General features: G+C 38.6%; 1 long non-coding RNA gene across 2 annotated transcripts in view; it reads left to right on the top strand.

The window, feature by feature from the left end:
* LOC137166787 (uncharacterized) overlaps positions 1 to 9643 on the top strand; it is a 147679-nt gene extending 138036 nt beyond the window's left edge. For both annotated transcript variants that reach the window (XR_010923817.1, XR_010923818.1), the window contains exon 4: positions 9071 to 9643. This is a non-coding gene — a long non-coding RNA (uncharacterized lncRNA). The remainder of the gene's footprint in view (positions 1 to 9070) is intronic.
* Positions 9644 to 20804: the final 11161 nt, after the last annotated feature.

The following is a 20804-nucleotide window of genomic DNA, read 5'->3' as shown; positions in this document are numbered from 1 at the left end:
ATTCCTTCAAAATCAAAATGATTTTAAATCAGATTAGTTTCCTGATGAGAATTTCGTAGGATTTTCTGCCTCATCATGGAGCTGGTGGACTTTCCTTTCTCTTTAGTTGTCCATTACCCCATATGTACAAGAAAATAGATTTCCATAGTCTACATGCTATGCATTAATTTTGCACAGAAGTGACGGTTAAGGGAGGAGCATTTCTCATCTTAAAGGAATGGGCACAAAGACGGGCATTGTTAGATGTCATTACTAAGTGAAATCCCTCTATATCAGGATTGCACTTCTGATTAGAGTAGTGTCATAGATGTCCTAGTTTACATATAGCCACTTACACCAATTTTACCTAGCACCCAGCCAAAGAATATGTACTGGATCAATTTTTGCACACCATACTCCTTTTGGGACTTACACATCAGTTCACAGAGCCAGCCAACACAGGTGCAACTCCATCTGTGCCAGGCAAGAATCATCTCAAGATTGCAGAGTGGGTGGTGTCCAACCGTACACAGGTGTAGCTGCTTGCTGTATATTTGATAAAACCAGTAGAGAATTGAACATTCTGCATAAGTAAAAGGAGCATGACCCTAATGCTAGCCAATGCTATCAGCCTTTTGAGTTCATCAGTCAATTCACCCTGGTCTAATGTTCATTTACACTAAGAGCCCTTTACACTTCTCTCACAGTGTAAAAGACCTTTAAAGTGTGTATAAATGTGTTTTAGCCCATGATTAAGGCCCTTTGCCCATCATAGTGGTGTAAAGGGGCCTACGTACAAAGGAGAATCAGTTCCACTGGCTTTAAAATAAAATATTTTGACTGGAGTTTTAAAATGCTTTCTTTTTTATTTTTGAAGTGGGTTGTTTTGTTTTGTTTCAATTTAGATGACTATCTTTTATTCATGTTAGGATTTCAGCAGCACATGTAGCCCTGACTCTGGGCAACTTTTTTTTACTTATTATACTGTATTTTGTGAAACCCAAAGCATGGCCCTCTGTTGCTTTACAAACATTTATTTTATAGACTGAAATGTATATTTTAGGGACCAGTGATATAGAAACTGACAGCCTTCCGGGTGTAGTCATCTTTGGCTGAGTCACTTGTAAACAGCTGCAACCAAACGACAGTTTACCAGCATGCAAAGCCATTAGAAATGCACTACTGACTGTGAATGTATTGGAATGACGTATCTGATCTCATTTGCTGTTTATTGTACATGCTTAAATTTATCCATCAAAGCCTACAAGCAGGGAACAAAATACAGTTATTTGATTGAAATCAGACTTCAGTCCTCTGTTCAATACAGCACATAATAAAGTATAGATACAATCTCATATAATCTAGATTATAAAGCCTGCACACCAGCTGTTAAACCCTGAGCACTGCACAGTGGTTAGCAGGCTACCTCTCAAGGCAAACTAGAGAGAAATATAACTGCAGCTTCAATGTACAGAAACTTAAATATTATACGTTGATCACATACAGAGGGTCTGATTCTTTTCTCCCTTGCATTATTTTTACACCAGTATAACTTCATTAAAGTCAAAGGAGCTACTACGGATTTACAGGAGGGGAAAGAAGAATCAGACACTGAATCTACAAACTCTGTACATAATAGATTTCATTCTTGAGAGAATGGGTTTTGAAAAACCAAGTCTCCCCTGCTCTTCTTCCTATTTGACATTGTTTTGCAATACTCTGAAATATATCTACTAAATAATCTCTGCAACTAAGTAGCTGAGTGCTGAAATATCTGAGATCTTGTTAAAAGTCACAGCTAGGTAAAACCTTCTAATATTTTTATTAGCTCATCTAAACCTCATTGAAGTCAACGGAAAGACTCCCATTGAGTTTATTAGAAGATGAACTAAGCAGTTTTAGCGTTCTTTTAAAAGAAAGTATGAAAACCTACAGGTTTGTAAAAGAGTTTGTGTTTTGTTTATATTCAATATAGCTGTGGTTCATATTTGTCATAAACCATTTCACCTATTATGACACCCTCTATTCAGGCTCAATGGTGGTGTTAATGTTGACTAATTCAATAGTTTCCATTTTCTTGATATATTTAATCTAATCATCATCTGAATTTTCCATTACGTTTTTAATTCTTGTTATAGCTTGCTTCACACAGCCTTTACACATTTTTTTCAGTACTAAAAAAAACTCTCTTTGCTTGCCATAAAGAGTTATCTTCAATTGTTGAAAGATTAGTAGGTGGCATGAAAATCTGTTTTGTTGCATTTACTTAAAAATAAAAAAGCAAATTTTTAGAAATGCTTTTGTCAGAAATGTGAACACCACCTGCATAGCTTTCATCCACTGTTTTGACAATTCATTGAATACTCTCACAACTTTTCCTATATGGTAATATCTCCCATTAATTAATATCTTTTCTCTGCTCCCAGTTTTGATAGGTCTGTGGGAATTGGTACACAACACTCACAATGACAATTGTTTGGATATGTTTTGTCTGTGTGAGCACAGATCTTGGATATGAAATGTTGTCTAAAGAGGAAATTAACGTGGAATACTGGAAGAGAAATAAATGTTATTAAAGTTTTGTGGTAGAAAGAAGCAGTCCTGGTTTACATTTCATTATTATGTCTCCAGCTTTATAGAAAATTGTGGTGAAACATTTTTTCTTCTAATAAATCAGCTAAGATGGTAGAACTTTGATGTTTGTAATTTTTATGAATCCAGAGAACCAGTTTCACTAGTTTGCTTCTCACATTCTTTTGCTGGATTGTCTATGGAAAAGACACACACACAAATTTCAGGCATCAGCAGTATTTTTCTAGGAAACAGGTGCAGCGTGTGTGCTTGCAAGATACTGAAAATAAAGAGTGAGGGTGAAACCCTAGATCTAGTGAAGTCCATGGGAAAACTTCCATTGACTTCAACAGGGTCAGAATTTCACCCTAAAACATTTAATTATCACCTGAACTCCATGCACTGTGGGCCTTAGGCAACTCCCTGGAAATGGAAAGATTCCCAACAACTACAGTTGGAGATGACTTGGGACCTATAGGCATTTCTGCTTCCCCACCATCACCCCTGTTACATTTTTTTTAACATAGGATTACAAAAGTGAGCCAAACTGGCAAAATAATTCCAGGCTGAAATCTGCAGTGAAAAAAGGTGTGGATAGAGCTTGGAAAGGACAAGATTCTAACTTTATCAATCCATCTCCAAACCAAACATATGTGGGAAGCAGCTACTCATCCGTCTTAATAACATGTCTAGAGCAGAACGAATAATATTTTCAAATGATCAAGTTGTGAATGTAAGTATTGTGCATGTGCTCAAACACCATTGGTAATTTGCATATGTAAATCAATTAATTTCACACCCAAATATGTGCTTCTGCAGGCAATTACTGAGTGATGTGGGCAAATGTGGATTTTGTGCACTCAGAGGGTGGAGGTGTATTTTCTGTGGGCACAACTAACACATTTATGAGAAAATTGCCTTAAAATTTGAAGACTGTTCTCTTGATTCTCTCCAAAATAAACCTGCCCCTTCTGATGTTATCCTATGAGGTATGCCCCCCAAATAAATGCAGATATGTGGCTTTTGAAAATAACCCAATTCCCTGCTCCACTACAGGCTTCTTGTGTGACCTTGGGCAGATCACTTAGGCCTTGTCTACACAGGGGAAATTCACAGGCATAACTATTATCATTATTATTTGTATTATTGTAGTGCATATGAGCTCAGACCTGGACCAGGCTCCTGTTGTGCTAAGCTAGTCTGAACTAATGTAGCTATTACAGAATAACTGCCCCATATAGACACTCTGTTCTGAAATTTAAGTGACTTTCTATTGATTGTCTGAAGTCCAACTGTATGTCAGTTGCTTGGGGAAAGAGAGAACAAGGGAACTATGTCCTGTGTATACTACACACAGCAGCACAATGGGCCTGATCCAATGTCCACTAAAGTCAATGGAAAGATTCTTACTGACTTCAGTAGGCTCTGGATCAGGTCCTATATGAGGAAACCTAAAATAAAGTGATACAAACAGTGTGAATGTGTGATGTCTGGAAGACAGCAGCGCTATCCCCTAATGAAAAAAAATAGAAGACATGCTATTAAATTTGTCTTCTGGAATTATTATTTTAAGCAACAAAATGATGTACCAGTAGCTCATGTCTCCTGCCACTAAAACCCAGAGAAGAATGAAACTATCCAGTAAATACATTACACACTTACCCAGAAAAAATAAATGGGGTGACACAGAAATACTATGTCCCATAAGGGTATCATGTCAGAGGTACTACCTCCAAAAGTAACATTTCTAGGAATGATATCACAGCATCACTGAATACTTTCTCTCTCTCATGAAGCCTGGATATGTGCTTTCTCCCATGCTGCCACTCACGCTTGGAAGAAACTCCCCATAAACATCTGCAATCTAACTCATTATCCTCCTTCAAAACCCTGCTTTAGACTGTCCTTTGCCATGATGCCTATAAAAAAATTGACAATGGTTAGGCTGCTGGTGTGCTTAGACCACTGCCTATCATGCTGGCCAATACTGTCTCACTGGGTATGTCTACCCTGGAATAAAAGACCTACAACACTGCCATCACCAGGATCAGCTGACACAGGCTCATGGTGCTCAGGCTGTGGGGCTAAAAATTGCTGTGTAGATATTCGGGCTCAGACTGGAGCCCAGGCTCTGGGACTCTCCCCCCTTGCAGGTTCTCAGAGCTCAGGATTCAGCCCAAATACCTAACCAGCAATTTTACAGCCCCACAGCCTAAGCACCATGAGCCTGCGTCAGCTGATCCAGGCCAGATGTAGGTTTTTAATTACTGTGTAGTTGTACCCTAAGTTTCCTTGCACTCCCCCATCTGTCTGTATGTACCCATCTGTTGTCTCTTGTCTTATAGTTAGACTAAAACCTCTTTGAGGCAGGGACTGCCTTTTTGTTCTGTATTTGTACAGGACCTAGCACAATGGGGTCCTTGGTCACAACTAGGGCTCCTGGGCACTATGATAATACACGTAATAAATAATAATAATAATAATACTGTCAGCTATGTCAATGGACTACTGCCATTTAAAGTAATGTACACAATTGTACATAATTTTCAACTAGCATCAGGAATTAATGCAGAAGTGAGTGTCCCTCCCAAGCAGTATTTACCCATATTTATCTTGCATTTGTCTCTGTTTTTCAGCCAAAGATAAGTTGCTGTGTGCAAATAATTCAGATTTATTATGTGCTACAGCACATGAAACCTGCCATTCCTGGTGGGAAACTGTAGGTGTTGCTGAAGCTGCATAGTTGGGATTGAGAGGCAGGTGGCCTAAAGGTCTCTTAAATGTATTGGTTAATATTTTTTAGTCTCCTTTCAGACATTCTCTGTTTTCCTTCTTGGATGATCTACTTCAAAATTTATTTGGATTTGATGCATTCCTCAGTTGTTTGGGGTTTTTAAAGTAAACTCCCCAAAACCAGCATAAGTGCATTTTAACCTGTTAGTGAAGCACACCCTAAGAGAAGCTGTGTAAAGTAGTGAACGGCCTGCAAGAGCTATAGATTATCTTTAAATTGCAAAAGGAAAGATCTGTAGAAAGCTTATTGTGTTCCAAGGGACTTGAGAGTAAATAGAAGTGAGTGTCTTTATTACACTTTAAAGGGAAGTTGGTTAAAGAGACAATACTCTAAAGACAATACTTTGAGTTTAGCCTTCAAGATCATCACTATTTTTTTTCTACTGATCAATTCTCTAAGCACAATCTGTTTCCAGTCTTTTTGTCATCAGAGTGAAAAGGTCAGCACCTTTTGACATGGCATGAGCTGCCGAGTGAATCAAGGAAAACATCACCACCAGAAAGAAAGACAGAGAACAGAGCTGTGCTTAAAACAACTTCAGAATTGTATCGACCTCCAAGCAAAGGAAATGGTTCAGAGGTCCCAGGGAGTTCAGACATTGTTTAGCCCTTTGACTTCCTCTGAACTATTGGATGCCACCATCTTTAAGAACTTTGTACTGAAATGTCCACACGCCCTGTTGAGGCATCTCAAGTTAGGATATCACCATGCCACTCTCATGAAGCATCTTTAAAACAGTCTAAAATAGGGGTGTCAACAGTAATACTAAGAGAATGGAAAAGTTCCTTTAGAGTAACACAGATGAAGAGAGAGGCTTACTTTTACCACAATGGGAGAAAACAGCATGAAATATGAAAAAAGTTGGTATTTTCTAGACATATCTAATGAAAGAATGACTCTAATCTAGTTCCTTTATACTAATATTGCTTTACTCATCAAAACAAACTGTAACCACTTCTCTCCAAAGCATGGTTTACTACAATATAACATATTTGTAACTTAGGGCAGGTCTACACTTAAAATGTTGCATCAGCACAACTGCTTCGATGCCGCTGTAGCACATAAATGGGGACGCTCCTACACTGATGGCAGACCTTCTCCCACCATGTAGTTAATCAGCATCCTTCAGAGGCAGTAGCTATGTCGAAGGGAGAAGCTCGCTGATCAACATAGTGCTGTCTACACACAGGATTATGTCGATATAACTATGTCACTCAGGGTTGTGGATTTTTCATGCCTCTGAGAGACATAATTATACTGATATAGGTCTGTAGTGTAGACCTGGCCTTATATAAGAATTATATGAGCAATAGAAAGAAAATTAGATATATTCTCTTCCCTAGCGTTTCCCTTTCTATATGTGAAGTTGCTTGTTATAAAAGCTCAATAAAATTAGAATAGGGTAGGCCACATTTATTCTACTAGTACAGAAATTACGGGGAGATGTTCCTGAGATGTTAAGCAAGGGAAGGGCTAAACATTTCATCATGTGTCTGTGATAGGAAAACTTGATGACAAGGACCCATTTTTCAGCTCAAGGTCCTCCTAGCAAAGTTCTGGGTTCAATCAGTGAAGTGGGTGAGTTATTGGGCAGTCTCATCTCTCCCCTCCAACCCTCTTCATCCCACCCCATTGATAAAGGATGATGAATCCTGTTGGATTCTAGAACTCTGGAGGCTAATGCTGTTCTATCATTGTACCAGGCCAGTGTGGTATTACAACGACTTGTTATGTACGTTCATGGATATCCTGGCCTCTGTTTGCTATCTCCATCTGCATTCGTCTCCTAGTTTACCATTATTTACTAATAGGCTGAAACAAATGCAGTGTTAAGGAAGGAGGACCAGATCTTCCCTGGACTAAGCAAACTCAATTCTTATACCAGGAATGAATCTGTCTAACAGACAAGAGCACTGGTGAGAGAGGTCTAGCGCTAAAGCCTTTGGACTGCATCATAGACAGTTTGCCAGACCAAGGCCTTAGTTGCAGTAAACACTAAAAGGTCATTCTTTTCTTTCATCAAAATACCTTTTCTACAGACTATGCCAGGTGATGGACCATCTGAATAATCCAGAATAATTTCATCACATTTAAGAGTAATAAATTTTGCAAATAAACATTTTGCAAAGGTGTCAGGGTAGTCTCTCTGATGCTATGGAAGCAGTGCCAAAGCAAGAGGAAGAAAATGCACCATTTTCCCAGATTGAGTTTCATTTATTTACATAACCAAAGCTTCAAAATGCTATAGGAGAGGTCCACTTGACCATCTCTGAGATGGACCATTGTTTTGGCCTTCATGGGTTGTGGAATGGCTAGGCTCTAAACTGATGAGGATCATTAATATCTCTGTTAGAGAGGGCTAGTTATTATCAGTGCTTAAACATGAAGTGGTCCAGCCCTTGATTAAAAAAAAAAACCCTTTAACATTAATGATCTCAAGAGTTACCTCCCTTTTTCAAGGTCATTGAAAAGATGGTTCATCTATAGTGCATAGCACAGAAGAATGTAAAATTCTATATCTGCAGTGCTTCATTCTATGTTACCATATGCATCTCTGAACATCTACCTCTGTTGGAGAAATTGTGGGGAAAAAGACAATCCAGCGCTTATTAATTGACAATGTCAAATGGTTCAAGTCCTGATTTATGCACTCTGCTTGTGTTACAGGCACCTTTCAAACCATCATTTAATTCAGTTTGGGATTGAGATAGATGAGCTTCTCTATTTTTTAGATGTTCAAGTAATTACTACACTGTTTCATTGTTCACAGTTAAAAACAAAATTTAAAAAAAAATCTCTCCTGATGATTTCCAGTAGAGATAGGGAGGTGTTAGTACCGTTATTCAAGGAATTGGTCAAACCTCATCTGGAATACTGTATGCAGTTCTGGACCCCCATGTTTAAGAAAGATGAATTCAAACTGGAACAGGTGCAGAGAAGGGCTACTAGGATGATCTACTGAATGGAAAACCTGCCTTATGAGGGGAGACTCATATAGCTTGGCTTGTTTAGCCTAACCAAAAGAAGGCTGAGGAGAGATATGATTGCTCTCTATAAATACATCAGCGGGATAAATACCAGGGAGGGAGAGGAGTTATTTAAGTTCAGCACCAATGTGGACACAAGAACAAATGGATATAAAATGCCCATCAGGAAGTTTAGACTTGAAATTAGACAAAAGTTTCTAACCATCAGGGGAGTGAAGTTCTGGAACAATCTTCTAAGGGGAGCATGGGGCACAGGTCACTTGCTGGTGGAGTCACTGTACCTTGAAGTCTTCAAATCATTATTTGAGGACTTCAATAACTCAGTCTTAGGTTAGGGGGTCTATTACAGGAGTGGGTGGATGAAGTTCTGTGGCCTGTGTTGTGCAGGAAGTCAGACTAGATGATCATAATGATCCCTTCTGACCTTTTAGTCTATGAGTCAATGATGCAGAAGGCTGCCGAAACTATGACAATGGAAAGAGACAGATTCATCCTGGCTGGATCAGGGAGCTGACTGCATCAGCTGATTATCTTATCTAGCAAGGAGGAATCACCTGGAAGGACAGAAGGTGGAACTGCCACCTGACTTTCCTTGGATACCTTGAGGTGTGGAGAGGAAATCAGTTTATCTACTTGTGGCCTCAAATGTCGAGATTATTCATGGAGAAAAAACTTTGTTTCACCTTACTTTTTGTTTGTAACTGAATTGTAAAATAATTTAAATGTCATTCTTTGGTAGATTACCAATGAAGAACTTCACAGTAAAAGTGTAGGATAAGGAAGAATTTAACTTGAAGATGGCTGAGGGACTGAATCAGAAAACTGTTCCAAGCATAAGAGGTAGCATGGAAGAAGCATGGAGACAAGACTGAAGAGGGGTATATGCAGATAATATTCAATGCCTGCAATAAGTTTTGATGATTGTATGTGATATTTTAATATCACTTTTATTAACACTGATTTATTATAATAAAAGTGACTTTTTTAAAAGATGAAAAATAGGCAAATGAGAATGTGGGTGATTTTTCCTATTTTAATGGCACTGTTACACAAAGTCTTGGGTGAGAGAGAGAGTTTCTTGTGAGTAAATTTTTAGTGTAAGAAGAAATGGTGTGGTGTTGCTGGTTTTCTAATGTAGTCTCTTTGGGGGAGTGCTGACAAGCAGCAAGGATGTTTGTTCTCTGCCTGCATCTCTCTAACTAGAGTCAATTCTTGAAGCACAGTTATTCCCTGGGAACCAAGCACTAGTTTTAGACAGACGTCCTTGAAAGAGGAGATTGTCTGCATACTGTCGTGACTACCTGTGTTCTAAAACTGGTGTGTCCATGTGTAAATAAAACAAGTTAAACTAAGAATAAAGCCAGATACTGTCACTGATTTCTCCTTCAACAGGGAGCCATTCTTCAAGGCTCCAAAATCTGCTACAGCACAGCAGAGGGGGTGTGACATTATGTATCCGTCTATATAGAGTATTTATAATGTACTTATCACCATGACTTTGGAGTGCATAGCTGAGTTCTAGCAGATTATAATAGTATTTAGCAGATTATTTAAGGTAGATCATGTGTGGGGACTGAAATTCTAGGATCTAGACACTCCTTTTAAGGCTTCCCAAAGTTTTAACTGTACAGATTTAATACGTATCTTTCTTGCTATTCTTAAGAACATATTTTATGTGCAAGTGTGCAAAATTTACAGAGGTGATAATGAGCTATATGAAATATCTGCTATTACACAAACAGGTTAACATCAGCAATTAAATGGATAATTATGTAACATGCTGCTCAAAGGCATAATTTAAATCACGACCTTATGTCTGATTCACATGTAATATAAATGCTTAACAAAGGACCTAATAGTGCATACTGAAGGCACAGTTGATATACAAAGTGATGTACTGCACTGTCAGTGATTTTGGTTTTAAGGATATCATATCAGTTCTCTGTGTACATATTTATATGAATAACCAGGCAGTTAATAGCTGTTAAGGTTGGTTCTAGGCTCAAAAGTGACAATGTAAAAATAGCACTTTCTTACTCAACAGATCAGTTTCTATCTGCTGACTGTAATGGCTAACACATTTTTACTACTTTTTCTTCCTGTTACCCTGCATAGTCAGCACAACTAAGAGAGTGGTGAACTGAATTTTATTCCTTCGTAGGCATCATCAACAGACTTACTAATGCATTTCCAGTCAGATACACCTGTGCACCCCATTACAGACTGAGGATATACTAGTGTAATTGAAGACATTAATTTGGCTTGTGAAACTTTTCTTATTGCAGATAATGCCCAAAAAGAAAAGAACACATCTTGACTGTTGGATCCCAGGTGGAATTTTCAGAGTGGGGAGTTAGAAACACAGTGCACACTGAATATAGCAATTGTTGACAGATAATATATGTGTAACTCTACAGTGCCATTTTTACAGTTGCTTTTCAGCATAAAGCCACTATTTAGCTATTCTATCTTCTATACTACTGTTTATTGTTATGATGAGATCTGAACATAAGACACACATCAGTGTATACCTACATTGGTGTCTTCCTCCAAAATGGTATATCTTTATATAGGGTCTAATCACGCCAATAATGCACTCCTACACCTGTTCTCTCCACATTTTTCAATGCAGACACTAAAGAATTGATTTCTCTCTCCACTTCCAACAGACAATGAATGTATCCTGCTCCTGAATACCTGACAAACATAAAATATTTTCACTGGGTGAGTGAAACATCAGCCCAAAATAAGATTTCCATGGAAAAGTCATATGAAATTTAAGAAGGATGAAAATAAGAGAGTTCTATAGAAATTTAACAGAGTTCCTTAGAAATTACTCTAAAACCGCATAGAATGCAATACAAAATTATAGTTTTTTTCTATAGGCTTTTTATTCCTATAGAATTCTATACTTGGTGCTGATTAGGCCTCCGCTTGAGTATTATGTCCAATTCTGGGAGCCACATTTCAGGAAAGATGTGGACAAATTGGAGAAAGTCCAGAGAAGAACCTTTACATGATTAAAGGTCTAGAAAACATGACCTATGAGGAAAGATTGAAAAAACTGGGTTTGTTTAATCTAGAGAAAAGACTGAGGGGGGACATGATAACAGTTTTCAAGTACATAAAATGTTGTTAGAAGGACGAGAGAGAAAAATTGTTCTCCTTAATCTCTGAGGCTAGGACAAGAAGCAATGGGCTTAAATTGCAGCAAGGGCAGTTCTAGTTGCACATTAGGAAAAACTTCCTAACTGTCAGGGTAGTTAAGCACTGCAATAAATTGCCTAGAGAGGTTGTGGAATCGCCATCATTTGGGATTTTTAAGAGCAGGTTAGACAAACACCTGTCAGGGATGGTTTAGTACTTCATCCTGCCATAAGTGCAGAGGACTGGACTAGATGACCTTGAGAGGTTCCTTCCAGTCCTATGATTCTATGAGGACACTTTCCCTTGGGGAACACTAGCCCATAACTGCCTGCTGCGGTGTTTCTTCCTTCTTCCCCTGAAGCAGTTGGTATTAGCCATTGTCAGATACTACAGTACACGAACCACTAGTCTGATCAAAAGTCTTCCAGGAGCACCAAACACTTCTGTGACCACACCTGCTCACCAGAGCTGTGTCTCTTTGACCTCTTCAGCAAAGTTCCAAGTATTAATAGGACCTGGTGATGCTGAGAATTTTGCTAACTGAGGTAAACAAGTTGAAGAGATACCCACTTGAAGGTGGTACCCATTTGGCCACCAGTGAGTCTAATGGTAGGTCTACACTTAAGGCAGTGTGTAGAGTACAGGCACTGCATACCCAGCTAGCACAGATATAAATGGCAGTGTATGCAGCGAGGCCCTGCTTAGGTGAAAAGAGTAGAGACAAGCCAGAACCTTAGGGTGTATGCCCGAGATGGATCTCTACACATCCAAGCAGTGCCTTCCTCTACACTGCTATTTTTAGCAGTGTAGGGTCCCACTACCTCCTCACTGCCAAAGCCTTACCCAGCCACTCAGAAAGACTGCCAGAGCTTTTCCTAACTGCCTCCCCACTGCCAGAGTCTTTCACTGTCATGTGTAGCTTACCCACCACAGTATGGACTCAGCCTGCCTTCCACTGAGGCTTGTAGCAACATGTACCCTGCAGGCAGCCGCAGGTGTAGACAGGGCCTAATCTGATTAGTGAGTGAAGTTTTAGGTGGATGGTGGATGGTGACTGATGACCAAGAGCCCTGGTTGTCAACTCTCACGATTTTATCATGCATCTTATGATATTTTACTTAACATTATGATGTTTTACTTAAAGCCCCAGCATCTGGAGACAAGGGATTACATGAGTATCTGAGCTATCATTCACAATAAATAAATTTCTAGCCTTCATGGTTTGTGGAGGAAAGCTTGAAAATGTGACCTGAATGCACTCTAAAAAACACTCTAAAAACAAAAGGCAAATAAAAAGAACACAAAGAATTTTTTTTTTTAAATCTCAAGATTTTTAAGCCAATCACATGATTTTTGAGGGCCTAACTCAAGGTTTTTGAACACTTTGGGTTGTCAGTGCTGAAGCCAGGCAATTAGTAACAAGGATTCTGGGTTTGGCCATATCTCTCATTTACTGTTCGGGTTTTCCTACTTTATAAAAGTATATTTTATATAAATATGTGATTATTGTTTCTCCCAAATATGTGGTTTCATACTCCCAAGAACTTCTGAGTGCTTGCAAGTCAGGAAGAAACACCTGTAAAAATTGGTTACTTTCCTAAAACCTGGGGGTGGATGAGATTCTAGGTGGGGAAACAAGATAATTATTTTATTTATTTTAAAAGAGGCCCCTAGACATCTTGCTAAAGACACCTGGTAGAAGGGTTATATACTAATATGGAAAATGTCATTGTGGAATGTATTTACCTTCACACTTTGTTCATGATGCTAGGGGCATCATAACGGCTTGAGACTTCATCACCTGTGAGTTCGGAATCTCTCATATTCACCCATGCACCCAGAAGCAGGGTGAATATCGCATCACACTGTTCTCCATCCTCTACATTACATAGACACCTTCAATGTTAAATTAAGTACATAAGATATGTTAAACACAAAATAACCCAGAAATAAAATTGCCACGCTGACATGCAGCAGAAACACAGAAATAACATACCTTTCAAGTACAAACCTATTTAGATACTCACATGTGAGGCAGAATGCCAAGAAACTCCACAATTCACACAGAAAAACATTTTGGAGCAGTACTTATTTATAGTTAAAACTGATGCCACTGAGTCAAGTAACAATGAACAGCATGTCAGGAGAGAACCCACAATGCACTCCAAGGGTTTCAAAAGAACCCCATGATCCTTGAGCATCAAAAAGCTGCAACGAGGATCAAGAAGAATTAAAACTGATGGTGTGACAGAAGTAATCCACCTTGCAGCATAAGGTCATTACACCCATTGCCCCTATTGAAGTCATCTCATTTCTGAGGCCTGATCTAAAGCTTTACAGCCTGAAAATGCTTTTAATTAGTGTATTAGCATGAGGATGAATGAGACCTGCGTTTACCCCTACATAACTATTTCCAGGACATTTGCAAAGAAGGTTGTAAGTTCAGAAGTTCCTTGTCACCAATGATATGGTTCAGATTTCCAACAGCCTTAAATTAATTTTCACTCAAAGAACTTGCTTAACTGAGCACTATAGGGTCCTATTCTGGTCTCATAGGGTAAATCAGGAGTAAATGCATTGGATTTAGTGGAATTACATCTGCGTGAGGTTAGATTTAGGCCCAGAATTGCTTGAAGGAAATCATATAGCAAAATATATAACTACAGAATAAAAAACAACCTAAGTATCAAAAGACTGGAACTGACCAATTAAATTAATTTAGATAAAAAATAAGTATTAGTTCATATATTCAATTAATAATGACAGTACTGACATATGAAAATCCATTTTACACTCTCCAATAGCAACCTTAAGTTCCCATAAGACACATTTACAAACTCTGTCAACATACAGCTGGCTAATTTTTGTACATGATTATTGATGTATAAGTTGAAACAGTTGATAAAGTGGCATAGGAGCTAATGTGGAATTGGGATGGCATTGCAAACTTTGTGCCCTGACCATATGAAGTTTTCTGATTTTACATAGGAGAATTATGCAGAGAGTATTGTACCGTTCCTGTCTCCTAAGCTGAGCACCTGAGAAGGTGCACAAGAAAGGAACTCCATTGCTGCACTCCTCTCCAGAATGTAGAAATAAAGTTCCTTTCCTGTTGCCATGCTAGGCACACAAGAATCCCCCCCACTACAACATAAGAGCCATAAGAAAGGAACTCTTCTTCTGCACACTTTAGGAGGTGCCACTGTGGAAGATTCCTGCCCTGTTTTGTTCCTATACTCCATTGAAACAGAGATCTGCAGTGAAGCTTCTGCAGTGTTTGGAGCTATTCTGGCATAGCATCTTGGACAATTTTCACTCTCCCTTACCTGCCTCTGTTTGTCAAATGGCTTCACATATAACATCTTATATGCCATCATTTTATCACATAAAATGAAAAATGTTGGCACTTGATGACTAATATTTTCTCTGTTGCTCTTTGAGGTGGAGATGGAAAAAGTAACAAGGAATAAAGCTAATCACAGTTGGTTAAAAAATTGAAAACATTTTTTGGGGAAATTTCAAAGTCCATTTTATTCTAAACGTTTCAAAAATTATTTTTAATTAAAAATTTTGCGCAAAAATTTGTTTTCAATTTTTTCTCTTTTCAAAATTGTTCATGTTTTTGATTTTTCAGTTTTCATCTGAAGACAAGGAAGATTATTCAAGCAGTCATAATTGTTGCAATTTTCAACTATGTAGAAACTCACACCGATATCAACTACTTGATTCTCATTTACAGTAAGACCCCTTCATTCCACTCTTGTACTATAGGCGTAAATGGAAATCTGGCCAGCTCCAAAAGCAGTACTGGTGAGTGCGTAGAGCTGGGTAAATTTTTTCTGGCAAATAATACATTTGCCAAAAAATGCATTTTTCTGGGCACTGAAACTGTTTGTGAATTCATGTTGAATTTGGCAAACAAATTTGGCAGGAAAAAAACTGAAAATGAAATATTTTTAAATGTCAAAATGAACCATTTTGAATTATCATTTCAAATCAACATTTCATTTTGAAGTGACATTCGAAACATTTTTCTTGACCCAAACATTTTTTTTTTTTTTGGTTTTTCATTTTGTTCAGGGAAAAAAGGGGGAAAAATCAGTTTCAGTTTGAAACAAACCAAATTTTTTAGTTTTTTTAATTTTTTTGTTTGTCCTTTGAATTGAAGACTCAATTAGTCACTCATTTCTATGAGTGATCAGCATGATAGGCCTTATTCTCCAATCCCTTACACCTATTTCACAGCAATTTAAACTGGAATCAGTGGATTTATAACAATGTAAAACTGAAGTAATAGTAGAGAATCAGGCCCACTAAGAGGAATTATATTTTGCAGGCACCAAAATGGCTACTATGAAAGATTTAAAATGTGAAAGATTGAAATATACAAGCAAGAAGCAAATGTTGTTGAGTCAGGTCTAGAGAGAACACTAGAACAACAGTAGGCATCTGAGTTCTTTTGTCACGATTTTTTAACAAGAAATATTATCACCAAAATACTGAAGTTCCTCTTCAGTGCCTCTGACAGAAATATAGTAAGATGCAAAATGTTGTAAATGAGTCTAAATAAAATTGCTGGCTTTTTTCCCCCTTACCATTTGCAGCTGTATTGGAGAAATAGTGGTCCCTAACTGCTGTGTTTGATACTCAATTGTATAAGACTTCCACACAATGGTGTGTATATAAAACAGATGAACTGCTTCAGAAAAAGAGCATATTGTCCAGAAATTGGCTAAGAGGATCCAAACCAAATTCCGTCCTTTAAAAAAAAAAGGTTCAGATGAGTTTGTGCATGAAAAGAACAAATTTTTAATTAAGTTTTAACACATATTTATGGCTATTCACTCCCCTTTGCAGAGTCAGCTGCCATATGATATATCTATGATTCTTTTCCTCAGGATGACTGCTGCGTTTGGAGTAATGTTCTTTAATACCCAAAGGCAAATTAGAGATAATAACTGCAGTTAATAAGTGGATGTCATCTAAGCTAATCTAATGTATCACAAATGTCTTAGCTTGGGTTGGGGGGGAGATCTTAAACTGAGGCTACCCCCCTAGTTGAGTTGTGAGGAAATGCAATCACCAAAATGCAGTGGCTGCAAAGACTCAGGGGGAGAAAGTGAAGTAGAGGAAAGGAAAAGCACTGCACCATCTTCTTCCTATTTCTGACAACCTGCCCTTGTTTCCCCCCTTCACAATTTCTCATTTCTTCTCTTTCGCCCCACCTGCATACACTGCAGACACTATTACTGACAATGCTTAGTCAGCTCCCAAGCACGTTGAAGTGACATTTCTCTTGTGCAGACTGTGGTGCAGTATGGGATGAGGAAGGGAGGAAGCAAGAAGCACCTCCTACACCACTGATCCATATTGAGCAGCCACCTCTAGTTTTGTTGACCTGCATGGAGCAAATCTGAGAATCCATGTCCTACGGTATTACAAAATTCCTTCACCAAACACCCTCAGCCATGTGACCAATCTTACAACTGCATGCAATGTCTTGTAGGGAACATATTTTATTAAGTTAAAGCATTGCTGTGGACCAAGGATTGTATGTATGATTGTATTCTATTCCATGGGGGAGGGTTACCACGCTCCTTCAGGAACTAAAAATGGGGACGGGTGATTAAGGTAAATCACTCATTTTGTAAACCCCTCCAGAGAGGTAACACCTCCTGAGGAGGTTTGCACATATCATTCAAAATGGTTTTCCAGAGACTCGGAAAACAAACAAAGGGTTTTTGGCTTAAAAAAGCTGTGGCTAAACTGACTTAGGGCCTTCTTTCTGACCCAGTAAACAGATAGTACCATCTGTCCAAGGGCCCCAAAACTTGCGGAATGGTCGGAAAGACTTTAGCTGACCAGCTCTCCATCAAACTGAGGGGTGACCTCTGGTAAGCTTTTAGCATTTGTGTAGGAACTTTTATTAATTCTTAAATGTCTTCCCTGTGATGCTTTCACCTTAAGAATAAAGGTGCTTGCTTAAAAAGAGCTATGTGGTAACTTGTAACTACCAGCAATATACTGATCATAGCCCTTGGACAGAAAGAAACATGCAGCTGCTAACCATTAGGCAGACTGGCTTGCTGAGGATATCACAGCCTTAAAAACACCCTGGTCAGGAGGGAGAGAGATATGGATCTCCACCCAGGAGTGGGGACAACTGGGAGCAGGAAAACTTAAGTGGGTGCCCTTGAGGGACCACAGAGAGGGAATATATTTGCGGTTACCCTGAAATTGTGACATTTGTGTCCTATTTTATTACAAAATTTCCCTGCCAAACATTCTCAGCAGGGCTTTACATTATCAGAACAAACTATTACTGACAGATCTGTTATCCTATGGGCTAGCCAATGTAGTCTTGTAACTTGTGAGAGCTAGCTACCTTTTCATGAGTGTCACAATGTCCGCCTTCGTTCTGATTCCTTCCCACTTCTCCCCTACATTTTGCCCTATCCAGAGAGCTTTCTTTTTCTTTAATCCAGTTATTGTAAAATCTAGACACTTCCACTACCAGTAAGCACCTTTGGATACTGCATAAGCATCCAAATGTGGTAACTCTTCCATGCATTGCTACAGACTGGGGACCGACTGGTTAAGCAATAGTTCTTCAGAAAAGGACCTGGGTGTTACAGTAGACAAAAAGTTGGATATGCGTCAACAGTGTGCCCTTGTTGCCAAGAAGGCTAATGACATATTGGGTTGTATTAGTAGGAGCATTGCCAGCAGATCAAGGGAAGTGATTATTCCCCTCTATTCGGCACTAGTGAGGCCACATCTGGAATACTGTGTCCAGTTTTGGGTTCCCCACTACAGAAAGGATGCGGACAAATTGGAAAGAGTCCAGCGGAGGGCAACAAAAATGATTAGGGTGCTGGGGCAAATGACTTATGAGGAGAGGCTGAGGGAACTGAGCATTTTTAATCTGCTGAAGAAAAGAGTGAGGGGGGATTTCATAGTAGCCTTTAACTACCTGAAGATGGGTTCCAGGGAGGATGGAGCTAGGCTTTTCTCAGTGGTGGCAGTTGACAGAACAAGAAGTAATGGTTTCAAGTTGCAGTGGGGGAGATCTAGGTTGGATATTAGGACAAATCTTTTTCAGTAGGAGGGTGGTGAAACACTAGAATGGGTTACCTAGGGAGGTGGTGGAAACTCCATCCTTAGAGGTTTTTAACACAAGATTTGATGAAGCCCTGGCTGGGATGGTTTAGTTGGGGTTGGTCCTGCTTTGAGCAGAGGGCTGGACCAGATGACCTCCTGAGGTCCCTTTGAACCCTAATCTTCTGTGATTTGATGATTTATAATGCTGTGCTACAAGATGTGCCCCATGCGACTATACATATGTTAAGGAAGCAAAAAAGAGTAGAGGATTCCCAAGTCAGAATGAAAAGTAAGAGAAGCTGGTCAAAAACAGCTGAATTAAAATTAGGGGAGTAGCTTTCTGAATCACAATGGCAGATGGGTAAAAGGACTGGAACATAATCAGACTGCTAGTAATTGCCTTAGAAATGGGAAGAGGCGTGATCAAGTCAGAAATAACTACTATGTATCTCTAGATGGGGAAATGGCTTTTGGTCTGATGCAAGTGGATACAACATAAGTTGTAGAAATACAAATAAATAACTCAAATAAAGAACTGAGAGAATCAGAAGTAAGTTCATACAAAATAAGAAAATAATGTGAAAACCAACAGGTTGAAGTAATAAAATTAGTGAGAGGCCCCCAAAGAAAATCACTAAATAATGCATGTGTGTCTTGAAATGTGTTGGTCCTAAAATGCATTAGAGAGACTGAATCAATGAAAATATAAAAACCTTATATTCATTAGGAAATGCATTTGAAGACATAACTTTGTGAATTAAGACATCAACAACTGTTAAAAGCTGGGAAAAATAAATCACTAAGTCAGGCAAGAAATCCCAAATAAAACATCTGTAAGCTTCAATGGGCAACATATAATCACTAGAGCAAAAGAGAGACAAGAAGAACAGATCAAAGTATAATTCTCCAATTTCAAAGGTAGGTAAACTGGGTCCCAGTCTCACATGAACGAAAGATTCATGCTGTTCCACCACACCTGCATTTATTTCTTTTGATGAAAAAGTGGAATGGGAACTAGTATCCAACAAATAAAGCACACAAAATTCTCCCAGACACATCTCTGAAATCCCATTTATAATTAAATTCAGTTCTGATATTACATAACATTGGAGTGGGTGTATCTTAGAAATGAGAATATACCTAGAATTTCACAATGCCCATTTAATTTACAGTAGTTTTATTCAATAAATAAAATAGATTCATCTTAATACAATTCTTCCATTGGGCAAGATACTGGACCAAAAGGTACATCTCAGGAGTAGTCCATAAGTTATGTAATATATTAGCAGGTGGGTGGATTTTTAGGTTTGCATGTCTGTTTCTGAGTTACAAAGCATTACAAGCAGTGGGTGGGTCTTGAAAATCACCAGAAAATGGGTTATGTACTTTATGGACAGCCTCTGAGAGTGCAGAATTGCCTATGCTATAGAAACTCATTTTGGCGATACTATACTTACTTGAATAGCAATGGGAAAAGGAAAAGAAATCAAGATTGCAGTGCCGTTAAAGATTCTGCAGCACAAGACATTTATCATAGATTGACAGACTGAAATGCTGGATTATGAATTTCCTACATTAAAAAATAAAATAAAAATAATAAAATCACTACATCCTCTCTATTGGAATATGACCTGCTCACACCTGACCACAAACACTCAAGTCTGTCTACTGGTTAACTGCACAATAAAAGTTAACTGAGTATAATAAAAGCAAAAACATTTCAACAGATTTTAAATCTAAAGGCCAGATTTAAGTGCACAGGCCAGAATTAGTAGATACTGCTGAGCCAGTTTTGGAGAAACCATAATTGGTAGCAAGAGGCATCTAAACCCAGATGTTCTCACTTTTTCTCAAAATTATCCCCCGAGCTGTTGACATTTCTCCTCAGAAGTAGCATCCATGCCTCTAGGACATATGGTAAGGTTCCAACTACTATTAATAATGTTAATGAAAATTGCTGGCTGTTTTTCCCTGTGGAATTCTGATAGATAAACCAATTGCTCAGCTGACAGAGCTTTCTTCTGCTAAAACTTGTTAGATTTCTACCTCATGAAGCTGTTTGGTGCACCTTGGATAACCCTTTCCAGCCCTTTAGAAAACTTTCCGTGCAACACAGCCAAATTGGGTGGATTTTCATGAGAATGGTAAAAGTCACATCTTTTCACATATGTTTCGTAGAAACATAGTGGGTCTGAAAAACATCTGACATAAACCTGCCGAGCTGG

This window comes from Emydura macquarii, unplaced genomic scaffold, assembly GCF_026122565.2.
Source record: "Emydura macquarii macquarii isolate MOO-44397 ecotype Brisbane River unplaced genomic scaffold, CSIRO-AGI_Emac_v2 contig_2897, whole genome shotgun sequence".
NCBI lineage: Eukaryota > Metazoa > Chordata > Testudines > Chelidae > Emydura > Emydura macquarii.
The sequence above is the reverse complement of the archived record's forward strand: the minus strand, read 5'-3'. Positions and strand labels throughout refer to the sequence as shown.